Source organism: Castanea sativa, chromosome 2, assembly GCF_040712315.1.
Source record: "Castanea sativa cultivar Marrone di Chiusa Pesio chromosome 2, ASM4071231v1".
NCBI classification, from domain to species: domain Eukaryota; kingdom Viridiplantae; phylum Streptophyta; class Magnoliopsida; order Fagales; family Fagaceae; genus Castanea; species Castanea sativa.
This window is the reverse complement of record NC_134014.1, coordinates 10,573,869-10,589,318: the sequence shown is the minus strand read 5'-3', so window position 1 is coordinate 10,589,318 and position 15,450 is coordinate 10,573,869. Positions and strand designations below refer to the sequence as shown.

At 33.5% G+C, this 15,450-nt stretch overlaps 1 long non-coding RNA gene across 1 annotated transcript; it reads left to right on the top strand.

The window, feature by feature from the left end:
• The first annotated feature begins 2,284 nt into the window (after positions 1-2,284).
• Positions 2,285-5,367, top strand: LOC142626390 (uncharacterized). The gene is made up of 3 exons (XR_012842497.1): positions 2,285-2,482; positions 2,884-2,963; positions 5,134-5,367. It is a non-coding gene; the product is annotated as an uncharacterized LOC142626390 (long non-coding RNA).
• The last annotated feature ends 10,083 nt before the right edge of the window (positions 5,368-15,450 follow it).

Genomic DNA, 15,450 nt, shown 5'->3' with positions numbered 1-15,450 from the left:
CCACCTTTTAGACTCGTCCTTCCCCTTTTGGACCATCTTCTCCAGCAGGATCCTCGTCTTGTCCAATTGGGTTGCCTGCTTAGACGCAGCGATAAACTTAGACATTGCCTGCACAAGTTAAAATTTCATTACAACATATACGTGTATTGACAATAAGACGAGATATACATATACATTAAGAGTACATACCTTAAAGAGGTCATGCACTCCAGAGTGCTCAAAGTCCTTTAAAGACATGTCATAGCATGCTGTTATATCCTCGTCCGTCACAACCTTCTCAAACCTTTCCCAAGCCAAGTCCTTATTGGAAAGGAGGTTTTGAGGTACTTGTTGAGAAGGTTGAGACAAAGAAGGAGGGGCGACTTTGGACGAGATTTGCATGGACGAGGGATCCTTAGGCTCAAAATCAACATCCAAGATTTGGATGGAATGACCCTGGGGGACGAGGAAAGGATTGGTCTGGTCATCTCGGGTTTGGGCGACCTTAGCCTTTGATGACCTATGCTTGGCCCTCTTATCCTTGCGTCTACTTGGAAGATTCCCTAAATCTCCTATGTAGGGAGGGAATGGATCCCTGTCAACCTCAATAGGACGTCCAGCCCAAAAGCTAGAGACGAAGCAGAACTCCGTCTTCCATTTCCTATCTGAAGTGACTAAGGATTTTATCAGCCTATAATCTCTCTCTCTAGCTGTGAACTGATAAAAGCCAAGGGATTGGTTAATCTCAGAGGGCTTATAGCAAAAGAGGAACTCGTCCACAGTAAAAGGACGATCCCCCTCAAACACCTTCCTCCATAAAACTTGCATAGCGACAATTAGCCTCCATGCATTGGGGTTAAACTAGCATATACCTAAACCTAACCTAGAAAGCAGCTCCCTGGCAAAAGCATTAAGGGGCAACCTCAAACCCCCCAAGAGGTAAGCCTCATAAATGCCAACGCCAAAACGGGGTTGACAACACCATTCGTCACGCACAGGTACCCTGGGATTCAAGTCCTCAAGAATTTAGTACCAAGTCTTAAGGATACCTAATTTTCTCTCATCTGTCTTAGAGGCAACCCCAACAGCGCAACTATAAACTACCTCTTCCTCGTCTTGACCAGAAGATGAGGGAGCACTTGTGCCAGCCTTAGACCTGGACTCAGCCCTCGTCCTAAGGCTTTCCTAAAATACCTCTAAGGGAATCCCAGGAACGCCGGACGTATACTTGTCTGTAGTGTTTCTCTCACTACTGCTATTACAATCACTACTACTATCACTAGACCCACTGAAACTACTAGGGTCATAATACTCGTCTATAGCTTTGTCATCACTATTACTAGACGAAGAAAGGACTACCTCAGACATCTATATATATATATATATATATATAATAGACGAAACTAAGAGAAAGTTGGTTCCTATATTTAAGGACGTGTTGACAAATAGGATAACTGCCTATTTAAAATTTAGACACGTATACAGTTTTTTAAAAAATAGTCGTACGTTACAATGCTTGGCTTTTTAAACCCTGCCACATCTGCAATTAAAAAAAAAAATGCCACGTTTGCAATAAAAATAAAAAAAAGGTGTAGATTAAAAATAAAGCCCAGTTAAAAAAAGAAAAAGAAAAAGCATTGCAGTTAAAAAAACCCTAGCCGTCTCCTTTCATCAGATTACGCTTGATATCTTCCCTCTCTAAAATAAGTCACCTACCAATACTGCGATAAAAATAGAGAGAGAGAGAGAGAGAGAGAGAGAGAGAGAGAGAGAGAGAGCGAGAGAGAGGCGATGAGGCCGTTCTCCTGTCACTAAGCCCCCGTTCAATCTGATAAAAAAAAAAAACCTCTGTTCAAAAAAAACCATTCCAGGCTTTGATTAGTTTGGCCCATGGCTTCGAGACGTAGATATTGCCGTCCATTGTGCGGGGAAAGAGAGCAGATTTCGTTGGAACCATACACCGAACAGCAAAAACAATCCCCTTCACTCCATGTTTCCCCACCACCGTCCGGTTCCACTTTCCGGATTCGTACAATCGGACGAGAACCGACATCGACAATGGTACATTTACTTTTAATTGATTTTTTTTGTTCAGTAGGTTTAGATTTGATTCGTTTTTGTTATGGGTTTTGGATTCTCTATCAAAATGTTTGTTTTCTCAATTTTAGATATTTGCTTTTGTTTTGTTTTTTGTTTTTTGTTTTTTTAGATTACAGAAATCACTAAAAATATTGATTTTAGTTTGGGTACTTCTGTTTCTAATCTTAACGAAATCTTTGGGATTAAATAAGTATAGAATTGAATGTTGCATTGATACTTATTTTAGGTTTTTCTGCCAAAATACGGTTGAGAGAGAGATACGTTGCAGAAATACAAGGAGAACCGAGAAAGAGAATAATAGAGAGAGAGAGAGATTCGGTCTGTCTCAATTTCTCTCAAGATTAGAATTCACATAAAGGCCTACTTCCTCCCAACGTCTACCATCCTTCCGGAACTGCTACCGGTTAGTTTTTCTCTTTGCTTTTCAGTTTATACATTAAATTAGATCAGGTTTTTATAATTTTGCTGGATTGTTTTTTATTTGACTTTTTGGGTTATATTTGTGATTAAGGTGTCTGAGTTAGATTTTTTTTTGGTATTTGGTTAAATTAGATCAGGTTTTAATAATTTGGTTGGATTTTTTTTAATTTGACTTTTTGGTTATATTTCTGATTAAGGTGTCTGAGTTATTATTTTTTTTTTTTTTTTTTGGGTATTTGGTTAAATTGATGTGTGGGCATCTATTTATTGTGTCCGGTTAAAACTCAGATGAATGGAATGAAAGTCCTTAAGTGAGTTCCAGTCTCTTTTGGATACTTTAAAGAACAAAACAGAGCAATAGATTATTGGGTTTTTTTTTTCTAGGTCTTTTAGAAGAAGCAACGTGGATCTCTTTGGGGGATGCTTTTCACTTTGTTCAATCTATCATTCTTTTGAAGAATCAGGTATTAACTTCAGACAATGGGTATGACCTTTTTAATAGTTTGTTAAATGCATTTTACATTAAAAACAAACCAAAGACTATGCTATTAAGTTGTAGGAACTCAATTAACACTGTTATGACATATCATATGGAACTTCTCATTGGCGCTTAGAAAAACGCATATTTATTCATGTAGGTAATTGCAACGTTTTAAAATTTTCTGTAGGGAGGCTTTTTTACAATTCAAAAATGAATTTAAAGCCGTCTATATATTTTTTTAAAAAAAATTTCCCCTGCCAAATTGTCTAGGGTTCTTCTTTCACCCCTATTGAAAAATAGATAGGTTTACTATTTTAATTTGCATACTTTGGTTTCAAATTAACATCTCTACTTTTTTGTTTTGTTTTGATAGCATTGAGAGTATTGCCCAAGCTTAGAGTGTAGACATATTGACAATTTTTTTTCAAAGTGTAATTGGAAGTAGGAACAAACAAAGAAATAGCAAAGATTTTGTTAAAAAACTGTGTTACGTCATATCAAGGGATTATTTATTTAATATGGTTGTATGATTATTTCCTGCCATTTTAAAAAACCTTCTTACCCTTTTACTTTTTGTTGAAATTCAGATTTGCTTAGTTTTCCCTGTCAAGTATGAAACTTAATAATTCATGAATATGCCAAATTTCAACTTGGATAGTTTAAAATCTGAAAGTTTAGACTGTATAGTTATGGGTTTACCCTCTTTCTATTGATGTTACGGTCTGAAGTTATTATTTCTGGTAGTTATTTTGCGTTGCTGGAATTTTGCACATGAAGAACAGGAAAAGGCATATATTTTAGAAGGTGATTTAGGTATTGTTGCTTTGGTATATGAATGAAAATAATTAATTATTGAATGAGTTTTGAATTTTTTTTATTTACATTTTCTGGAGTATTTAATAAAACCCAATTTCTGGATATGTTAATTTAAGTGCTATTTGGGAAGAATAGAAAGTAGTTTGTACCACCTGAGAAATTTCTTTTTAATGTTGTTTGTTCAGAAATGGATATGTGTTCTTCTTTCTCCTGTGCATTCTAAATTTTTTATTTTTTGTGGGAAGGGGTCAAAAAGGAAGAAATAAACTAAAGAAAGGAGGACATGGTGTAAGCTAAGAAGTTTTTTCCCCTGCCTAAAAAAAAGAACCAAAAAATTAAACCAGAAATAATAGTCTATCTGAAGTGAAGGAAATGTCTATACTTGGTGAAAAGAAGGAATTTTACCTTTGTTCTTTGATGTAAAAAGTTAAGAAAACAGAAAATATACAAACTACTTGATGTGTTTAAGTTTGCTAAAGATGAAATTTTAGAAGCAATTCCTCCAGCATGTATGTGCTTCAACTTTGGACATCAATTTAGTAAAACATTTCTTGACACTATAGTACTTATGACCATTACACACTTGAAACTTCCATGGAGGAGATTTGGTGGCTAGGATTATAAGATGCATTCTTAGAATTCAGACTACAAAAGATTGAGCAAAGTGTAACTTGGTAGCGAAAAAATATGAATTTATTTTTCTTTGCCAATTTTGTTTTAGGTTCTTTTGTGGTTTTCAACTTATCATAGATTTAATTTAGAGTGTTTCTTCCAAAAGATATTAAAATATTGTTTCTTTGTATTTATACATTGGAATTTTACCTTATATTATTATTGAATATGTTCTCCTTAGTTTTCGTAATTGTTATAGATTAGCAAAAATAGTTTGAGTGGATTATGAATAGAAGTGCCCTTCTACTAAAGAAAACAATTTTTGAAACGTGGAGCTCAAAAGGTTGTATTAGCTTCTATCATTTTAGAGGTTACATTTTTTTTTTTTATACAAGATAGAATTTTACTCTAGCATAATCTAAGTGTATGTGTGTGAGTCTCCCTCTTGGAGACTTGAACCCCGGCCCTTACTTCCCACACTCCACAAGCACTTATATTTGTGGAGTGACTATCGTACTAAGGGTGTGTGGTGGTAGAGGTTACATTTAAACGTGGACAACAATCATCCATTTAGCACACCAAAGAATCGATTTTGTTCTTATTGTGTATACCTTTGTAGTTGGCATGTTCTAGATGGACAAAATAAAAAAAATAATGCATGTGAGAAGATATGTATTTGTCATCATTATTTTTTTTAAGTGCTATTGTTCTATTGTTTTTTACAGGTGAATGATGATAGCCCAATTCATCCAAGTGAAACAAAGCTGGCACTCACAGTTCATCAGGGCTGGAATATGGCTCAGCTCACTAAATGTTTTTTGGGTTAATGACTTCTTAGACTTTATTTTCTGCTATAGGGAATTTTGGACTTTTGACAATGTTATTAAACCTAACTCTGTATCCAACAATTGTCATTTTTATTTTTTGAATTGATTGGCATTATTAAAACAAAGTCTTTAATAAACATATTAACTGTTGTATTTATTGTATTGTTATGTCAAATTAATGGAATTTTAAATGTGTGAAATGTTTCTTGCGCATTGCACGGGTTAAATGCTAGTTCTTAATAAAGCTTAAAACCTGAGGACGAGGAGTGAGAAAATACCTGGATCTAGACAAAGGGAGACTACGGACGCAGGAAACTTCTAGATGAAGCGTTAAGACGAGGGATGTCAAAGAAGAAAATTTGAAAAAATGCAGAGGGTACGAGGGGAATTCCACTATTTATAGGCGTTGAAAAATGGTGTCTCGAATTACGTGACTAACCAGGACACGCCGCGTGGCATTTCCCTCGAAAAACTAAATTGACATGACAAATTGCCGATGAGATCGCGACATGTGGCACAACATAAAGACATACGTCCAAAAAATGACATCATTTTATGAACTCCCTAGACGACCCATAGACAAGGGGGCAACTGATGGGGTATGATAAAATGCAACTCCAATATCGTCCATGGAGGTCGTCTAGGACAAGACCAGGAAAGCGAAGGTGGTAAGAACCTCGTCCTGGTAAACCTCATCCATGAGGACCATGGTCATCCAAGACAAGACCAGGAAAGCGAAGGTGGTAAGAACCTCATCCTAGTAAACCTCGTCCATGAGGACCATGGTCGTCCAGGATAAGAACCTCGTCCTAGTAAACCTTGTCCATGAGGACCATGGTCGTCCAGGACAAGGCCAGGAAAGCGAAGGTGGTAAGAACCTCATCCTGGTAACCCTCGTCCATGAGGACCATGGTCGTCCAGGACAAGACCAGGAAAGCGAAGGTGGTAAGAACCTCGTCCTGGTAAACCTCGTCCATGAGGACCATGGTCGTCCAGGACAAGACCAGGAAAGCGAAGGTGGTAAGAACCTCGTCCTAGTAACCCTCGTCCATGAGGACCATGGTCGTCCAGGACAAGACCAGGAAAGCGAAGGTGGTAAGAACCTCGTCCTGGTAACCCTCGTCCTGGTAAACCTCGTCCATAGAGGAACGACCTTCCTTGGAAGAAAGGTACGCTCGACAAGAGGACCCCTGGACGAGTCTTGGACACTTAGGAAATTCTTGAGTATGTACAACAACTCATTATCATACGCATAACTTCTAGTGAACGTTATATGAGAAAAATGTAACTCCTAAACAGTTGTGGAAGTTAATCCTGAACCCTCGCATCTCCTGAAATCCAGGAGAAGTTACAAGTCTAATAACTGCTCTTAGGACACTATATAAACACTCATTCAGACCAGACAAAATGTATGTTTTTACTTCTCCCAAAAAGTTGGAACTCCAAAAATATAGAGAGAAAACTAATTTTGCCATCAGAGGGTTCTTGGCCGGCAACCCCGGTCACCTTTGATTTCTTTTCTTTCTTTTTCAGGCCATCTAGAGAGCAAGTGGTCCTTTCAAGTCCGAAACATCCAGCCTACTGATTTTCTTCGCATCATCAATAACATTTATTGACCAACATTCTATTGCTTCTAATTTTTCATTTCATATACACCTACTAGTAACAATCAAGACAAATGTTTAGGTTCCATAACAAAAATAAAAAAGATAAATGTTTAGGTACCACACAAAACTTAACCAAGTTTTTTTTTTCACCCCTTAACTTTACTTACTTTGCTTATGTAAAACTTTTTAATAATTTAATTTTTTTTCCATATACAAATTTATTTTTAAATCTCAATGAACCAATAAAAAAAAGCTCTCTCAAACACAAATTACTTAGAGAGTTTCATAATATTGCTTTTTGACCAATTTTCTTATGGAACAAAATTTAAGTTTAGTTTCTTAAAAGGCTTTGAATATAATTGATTATATAAATATATATATATATATAGTACCTAAATAACTATACCTAGTTTCCTATCAATCAAGATTTGTGTTAATCTATGTGGGCTTTTTACTCCGTTTGGACCCTTTTTTTTTTCTTTTTTTTTGAGAATAACTCCATTTGGACCCAATTCAAGGAGTTGCGCCATTATTTTGGGTCTATGGGGATGTCCATTGGATTGGTCCCTCGCCTCTGGGCTGTCAGTAGAACAGCCCAGTTTATGATCCCGGCCCGTGTTAAAGTTACTCCATATATGGATCAAACTTTTTTAGAAAGAAATTGGTCCATTTTGTCCTGGTAAAGTTTCAAACTTGATAAATCATATTAAAAAGCCCATCTTAGATCTAAATAAGCAAACGAGGTCCATCAAATCACCACCAAATGATTCAAGACCAAAAGTACGATTGTGAGAGGAAGAGAGAAGGTTCTACCCTTCGGGTATGGTTCATGGTAGGCCTTTTCTTTTCTTTTTTTCTTTTTTTCTTTTTGCTTAATAGAGGGTGAAGCATAAATGTGTTGAATTCATTGAACAATCCCACTGACACTCTCACTCAGACCATTAGTTGTATTATTCTTTTTTTTTTTCTTCCTCTTCTTTTTTGGCAATAAGTAGATAATAGGAGAGAAAAAAACAAATTTTGAATTACAAACATGTGACACAAAAGAATGATATCATTATCACATGACTATCACTTGAACAATTGAACTCAGTATTTTTTTTTAATAAATAAGTTTTGGTATCAAGAGGAGACGGAACGAGAGATCCAAATTGGTGATTTTTGCTTCATTGAATATGGTTCTCATATGAAAATGCTACCCCCATGCTTTTTGACATTATGTTGTTACTTGGCAATTTGTAGTGTTAATTTTAATTATAGAGAAATTAATTCCTCTTTCTACTATAAGATAGTTAGTAGGGTTGTAAACAAGTTAAGATAAGAATTAAAAGTTCATGATTGGTTAATTTAATTTTATTTCAAACATGAGCCAAGTTTGTGCTCATTGCCACACTATATTACATGTTTAAACTTGGTAAATTTTCTTGTCGAGCAAGGTCCAACTTGTTCACAAACTATTTGATATTCCCATATATAGTAAATACTACAGCTAAAAGATTTTACGCCTTCACAAATCTATGCTAATATATATTTTATAACTCAATTTAGATGAAATTATATTATTTAAATTAATAGATAGAATTAATTTTGTTTATAAGCTTACAAAAATTAGATTCATCTACCTTATTTTGTTAAAAATTATATCTAATTTTTACCACCAAATGATCAATATTATATATGAACTAATTTTTAAACTGACACAATTCAATTAAGTCTATTTAAGTATATTTTATACATGTACACATAAAGCATGGTATATATATTTAAATCAACCCTCATACTCACGAGTCATGAGATGGCAACTCCTACTACCGTAAATGCACCACCTTGTTCACGAATGCATTATTATATATGAGTTTAACTCGTTTAATAATTAAGTTTAAATCTAGATTTAAAGCCTAATTTTGAGCAGCATTAGGGGTTGGTTATTCTCTTTTAGATTTATATGGATATGGTAGGCTAGTAGCTACTAAGATGCCACCAAAAAAAAAAGATGCACCACCTTGTTCATGAATAAGTCATTTTATTTATTTATTTATTTATTTTGATGGGGCGAATACGTTATTATATATGAGTTTAGCTTGTTTAATAATCGAGTTTAAATCTAAGTTTAGAACCAAATTTTGAGCAGCAATAAGGTTGATTGTTTTCTTTTAGATTTATGGGGATATAGTAGTCGAGTAGCTACTAAAGTGCCACCAAAAAAAAACACAAGACACATTAGATGGTAGGGTCACCAATGCGGCAATGCCAAACGACGAGAGATGTGCACGTTTGTGGTGATCAATGGATCCATCAATGCTTGTGATTTGTAACTTCATATTATTAATTTATTATTACCTCTCAACGTACAAAAGTTCCTGACGTATTGGTTTGTGTTTCTCCACTAATGGTTAATGCAAGGAGATTTAAGCATCCCCTTTTTCATTCCTCTTTAATCCTTCATGTCCTCTTATGGAAAATTAGCGTTTTTCAGGCTTTTCCCATGAGATATATGGCTTGGAGCAATTTGTTCTTATCATCTTTCTACAAAGTGGTGAAAGTTTAGGTTAATGTCAAGTCACTCACGTGTTTATGCTTCCTGAAAATCACTTCTTCACATGATAATCTATCCACTTTTTATGGTCAGCCAGATATCAAAATTTAGTTTACTCACTTTTTAAAAATACACTTTTTTTTAATATATCATACTTTTATCTACTTTCGGAAAATAACCCAATTCAATGCACATCAATAAACTTGAATTAGCTTGGATTAGCACTTCGATTCTTGGAATTTTTAACTTATTTGTTTATTTGTAACTTTTCATAGGCTTCCTTTTTTATATCAATTATAATTTTGTCACCACCGCTCCCCCTTAGTGCGGTAGTCACTCTACAAGTATAAATGGTTGTAGGGTATGGGGGCAAAGGACGGGGTTCAAGTATCTAAGAGGGAGTTTCGCACACATATACAATTAGATTAAGTTAGAGTAGAAATTCTATCTGGTATAAAAAAAAAAATTATAATTTTGTCAACTTTTAACGAAAAAGTTTATCCAAACACACACCAATTGTCATTTTCATGCATTTTATAAGAGGGTTTCTGATCAAATGTGAACCCTTATCACCTAACATTGGATGCGCCTATAAGACAAAACCAAGATAGTCTGCTTTTCTTAATCACTGGATTACATAGAACAATAAGATCATAAGATTTTGACCTACAACAAAAAACAAAAACAAAAACAAACAAAACAAAACAAAAAATCACGAAAATTGAAGATGATGATAAAGATTTTACCCTTTTTTTTCAATCCCATCATGAAGATTTTACCCTTACAACTGTTAGGTCAATCTAATGATGGAAAAATAGGATTTCCAAAGATTATGCATCGTGGGTACGTAGGATTAATCTTAGTTCATTTCCAGAACTGAGTTTTCAAATGATAATAAGTTAATAACCGAAATCTATTAAAGATGCTTAATGGAGGGGCTGTCTGATGTGTTCTTGTTATGTTAGGTATTTGAAAGGACTAAACGGAAGTAGGTGTATAGATCACTCAATTATGAAAATGAAAATCTAAAGGGATCGTAATATTTGTCTATCCAATTTTATCAATGTATGTGGTTGCATATAGTTGATATATACATACTCAGTTTGACCGATTATCAAAAAAAAAAATACATACTCAGTTTGCCTAAATCCCGACCAAAATAAAAAAAATAAAAAATTGACAATGTATTGACGATTATATATATATATATATATGAAGAACCATTGAGCACTCAAACAGACATTTAAAAGCAAGTTTTCCCGAACTTAACTTAAAAAATATTGATGGGTCTAACTAGGAGTGACATATGGACATGGAATTACTTGGGCACAATATTTAGTATAAATGGCAATGTACAGCTTAATACAATTTGATACCTAAGCTATTTAAGAAAAAAGTTTTCACTTATATGTCCGCTCCTAATAATAGCTCTTTATCCAAGACACCAATCTTTTTTTTATGTAGACAAACATTGAACTCCAGATCTCTTCTTCAATCATTAGAGATTTTATTAGTTGAGCTAATTGGAACCCGCTTTAAGCTAATAACTTTAAATGAAGATTTAAAAAAATATAAAAATTTGAATAGTATTTATTTAATTTTTAAAACTTTAAATAAATACTATAAAAAATTGAAGTTTAAAAGTTGTACTTTGAAAAGATGGACCTCAATCCTCTCCATTTCAAGGCCATGATTTAGATTTTGCCACCTCATTTAACTCTAGTTTAATTTATCCGTATAGTTAAAAAGTTCAAGGCTAAAATGCAAAATTCATTTTCTAAATTTTACCAGAATTCATTTCAGTTTTTTAAACTTACTTTCGTTTATTTCAATCTTCTAAATTTCAAGTTTATTCAATTAAAAATTTTCATCGATCAACTTTAGTTAAAAAATTTTTTAAAAATAACTCTGGAAAATATTTTTCAATTATTAATTGGATTGTTTAATTTAAAAATTGTGAACAATTAACCGCAATATTTAACAAAAGTTAATGGAGAGGCCTTAATTGAATAAACTTGAAATTTAGAGAACTAAAACAAACAAAAACAAAGTTAAATAACTGAGATAATTGATGAAATATAGAGGATAAGTTTTTCATTTTAGCCAAAATTAAATGAGTTGGCAAAATCTAGGCTTTTGATTTATATTCAACTTCAAATGATTGCTATTGAAATTAACTCTCTCTCCATTTCAAAGTGTAATGTAGAGGATTCAAATCCTGAAAAGATATGGTTTGACAAAGTTTTACCAAACTGCAATTAGTCCCTCTTTATTTATTTCAATAAATGACAGATTTATTTGTATGCTTTCTGTGTTATCTAATATTAAAAAACGGTTTAGATTTTGAGAGTGCAGCTTAAAAAAAATAAAAGGAAGTGATTATGTGGAATGATCCTTCAAATAAACATATATAGATTATTATTGAGACAGAACTTGTGGGGAATTAACTCTGGAAAGTGTTGAAAGCTTCCATTGTTGTCATGTTTGCAACAAATACTTTACAGGATTTCTCTAGTGGTACATTCTTTTCCAACTTGTTTCCCATTAAAATAATGGGAGTCAAAGAGATTAGATAAAGCATCCCACATTTTGAAAAAACATTCCATGTTCAATCTTAGAATTTTTTTTTTTTTTTTAATTTTATATTTTCGTAGGAAGGAGATGAGTGCAGGTCAAAAGGCCTATGGTTCACTAGTAATCTTCTTCTTTTGACTCAAAGATCCACCTCTAGCAATATTTTGGCACTTGATAAGGCCAAGAGACCAAATAATGTGGACAATATCGAAGAGAAAGATTCTCTCCACCGAGATTTCCCATTATAGGTGTGCTACCATCATATTTAGGGTTTAATACAAATGAAACCATTTTGACTAAATCAAACAAAGAGAAATTAGTACCATATCAAGTAAGAAAATTCAAACCTATGGGCTCCCACCAAGGATTATTACCCTAAGATACACAAAATCTCTTTATTTAGCTCTAGCTAGGTATTTAAATTTACTTAAGTCGAAAAGTATATTGGTTTCACCTTTAAGCAAATAAACCAGTCAAACGCACACTAAATATTGAAATCGGTTCCTTTTTTGTTATTTTTTAGCCTCTACGATACATATCTTTTTCAACCAAAGAACAGGGTATGCAAGCAACCAACACATTAATGTGGGGGCATATATAGATGAAGGCATCATATCAACTATAGTGCAAGTTGTGGATTAATATTTGCTTGTTAAGCTTTTAGACTGAGATAATGGATCTCTACAATGTGATTGGTTATTGGTGATATCCTTCTCTATCAAATATTGAGGGGATTCTACGTCAGACTTCTCCATGAAATGATGGAAGATATGAGTACTCTTTGTCACATGTAAGGGGGGAAGTGGGAAAGGCGTTGATATATTGTTGTAGTTCTTCCACACAAATGCCTTAGACTGTGGTCTCTCTGTGGGACTGATGAAACTTTAACTACACAGCCTCATCAACACCCTGAAAGATGTGACTGCTTGAAACACTATCATTTTCTCGCTAACAACCATTTGATTATTATATATGTTGAAATGGTATTGGCTCGGAAGGTATGAAATCCCATCTTATTTTAGTTTAGACATTATAGAAAAGGTGATTGAAATGCAAATTGTCAACAAGATTATCAAAAGTTGGGTGTAATAACTTTTTTATAAGGATTGATTCCTTTAGGGATTTGGTGTAACTAGATGCACATGCATGGTCCCATGTAAGTGTGACAACAAGATAATTTCTATAGGTAGTGATGATGATTCTAAATATCATTTGTATAAGCATGCAACTAAAAAGAGAGAGAGTATTAATGGGAGCATATGTTGCTGAGTTTTGTGTAGAGGGAGTGTGGGACATTTGTACACATATATATAGTTAATAACTGTGTATGGGAGAGGCTCAGATATTTCAAAGCAGTGAGTTGAATAATTTCAAGATGATTATCTATTAAAACATTGATTCTAATAGTCTCAAAGGGTTTGTACATTCTTGACAATATGAACAACCAAAAGGAAGAATATTAGATAAACTAACCATGCCTAGCTACCACGTAAAAAAAGAATTCAAAGTTCAAACTTGGCACCGAATTTAGGTTTGAAAATTATTACGTCCAATGCCTACTTTAAAACTCTGTTGCCCATCGAACTGGTCAAACTGCTTTTCAGTTTTCACCCTGATATCGTATTGGAAGAAGGAACTTCGAAATTGAATTCTTTGCCTAAAAATTCAAAACTACGGAAAGATTGCGAGCCATTCAGTGACAGAATAAACTACAAAACCAACTAACTAGTATGATAATTATCATGGTTTTGTAAATAGGATAGAGAGGTATCATTTCGTCAATATTCAAACCAAACTGATAAAATTGTAGAAGAAATTTATAGTATATGATAAGAAAAGGAATTGCTGGTTGTAGTAACTTTTTTGGACAAGGTGTGTGTGCTTCTATTCAAACGTGGGGGGTGATTGGCCCTATATAGATCTGTTGGTTTTGGATCCATCCAAGATATATTGGGAATACATGTGCAAAAAAGCTTCTTGCTTCCAATACAATTTAAATCTTCTACAATGTGATGTGGACGCAGAGGTACCACACCCCTCCCAACGTTCATTTATAGGCCCTAGTGATGATATAAGAAAGTGACCTAATACTATCAGTTGAAATGTTCTTCTCAAGATCCCTCAAGAAGTCTAGAATATAGCTTAATGTTAAAATATACAGGCATATATATGTTTTGGCTTAATACACTTGATGGACAATTAAAGTACATATGGAGCAATGAGCTTATAATTGGACATATTTTAGATGTTTATGTACAAATTAATGACAAACCTGATTCAAACATGATCCAGTTATATATGATATAACTCCTTTTAATGCCACACTACTTCATATATATTTTTAAATTCTAATGTTGGATTATATGTTACGTACAATTGGTCTTAATATGTACACCAAATTTAATATGAATTGAATATTATTTATTATTTAATCTATAAATTCCGGTCTTATCTCAGTATGGCTTTAAAGGACAAAAAAAAAAATTGATATTTAAGCTTTTTATAGATGAAAAAAAAAGAATTTCCTCTGATTATATAAAAATTTTACAAGTATCAAGTGAATAAGAAGAAAAGGTATTTCAACAATTAATTTGTCAAAATACATATCTAATAAAAAATAGTTAGGTATCATAATAAGTTTAAATTAAAGTTACAACATAATTTAAAATGTAGCTTAATTGGCATCTTTTGATATTTTCAACAAAGACATTCAGAGTCAAATTACTCAATATATTATCTTCACCCTGAAAGGACAGCCCATTAAAGATGCACTGTCAAGCAGTTGCCTTCAATGCTCGGAAAAAATAAATTATGAAGACAGTTAAAAGGAATTTGATACACACAAAAAAACAGATGGGAAAGGCCAAAGAATAGTAGATGCCAGAAGAATATCTCCCTCAAACATGTAAAACTCCAGATTAACCGATTATAGAGACATACAAAACACCAAATATAATTTAACCTATTACCAAGTACACATACAAGACACTAGATATAATTGATGATAATAATGATATGGTCACAATCACCTCGCGTGAATAAAGATTCAGGAACTATAAACGTATCTGTTTGATTTTTTCCGAAGAGAAGGTGGATCTGATTGATCTATTTTGGAAAAATGACAAATTAAATTATGGAAATAGTAGGGGCTTGGCATGACTTCTTCGATAGCACACTATTCAAGTTTTAAACAAGATGGAGTTAGTGATTGTTGCACAGAGCGTATGTATGTATACACTGTGTGCACCAGCAATTACTGTCAATTTTTATCTAAATGACATCAAGCACTTGACATATAGAGTACAATGCTATACTTTTATTGACATATACAATGCTAAACAATACATATATTAAATATATGCAAGTAGGATTTTTTTTTTTCATATAATAAAAAAGAAGATGAAACCCCACCACCTCCGCTCCTTATAAAATTTAAATACTTCTCACTCTTCTAAGTCTAACCATTGAGCTATTGCGCACATACTCTCTTTCTCTCTC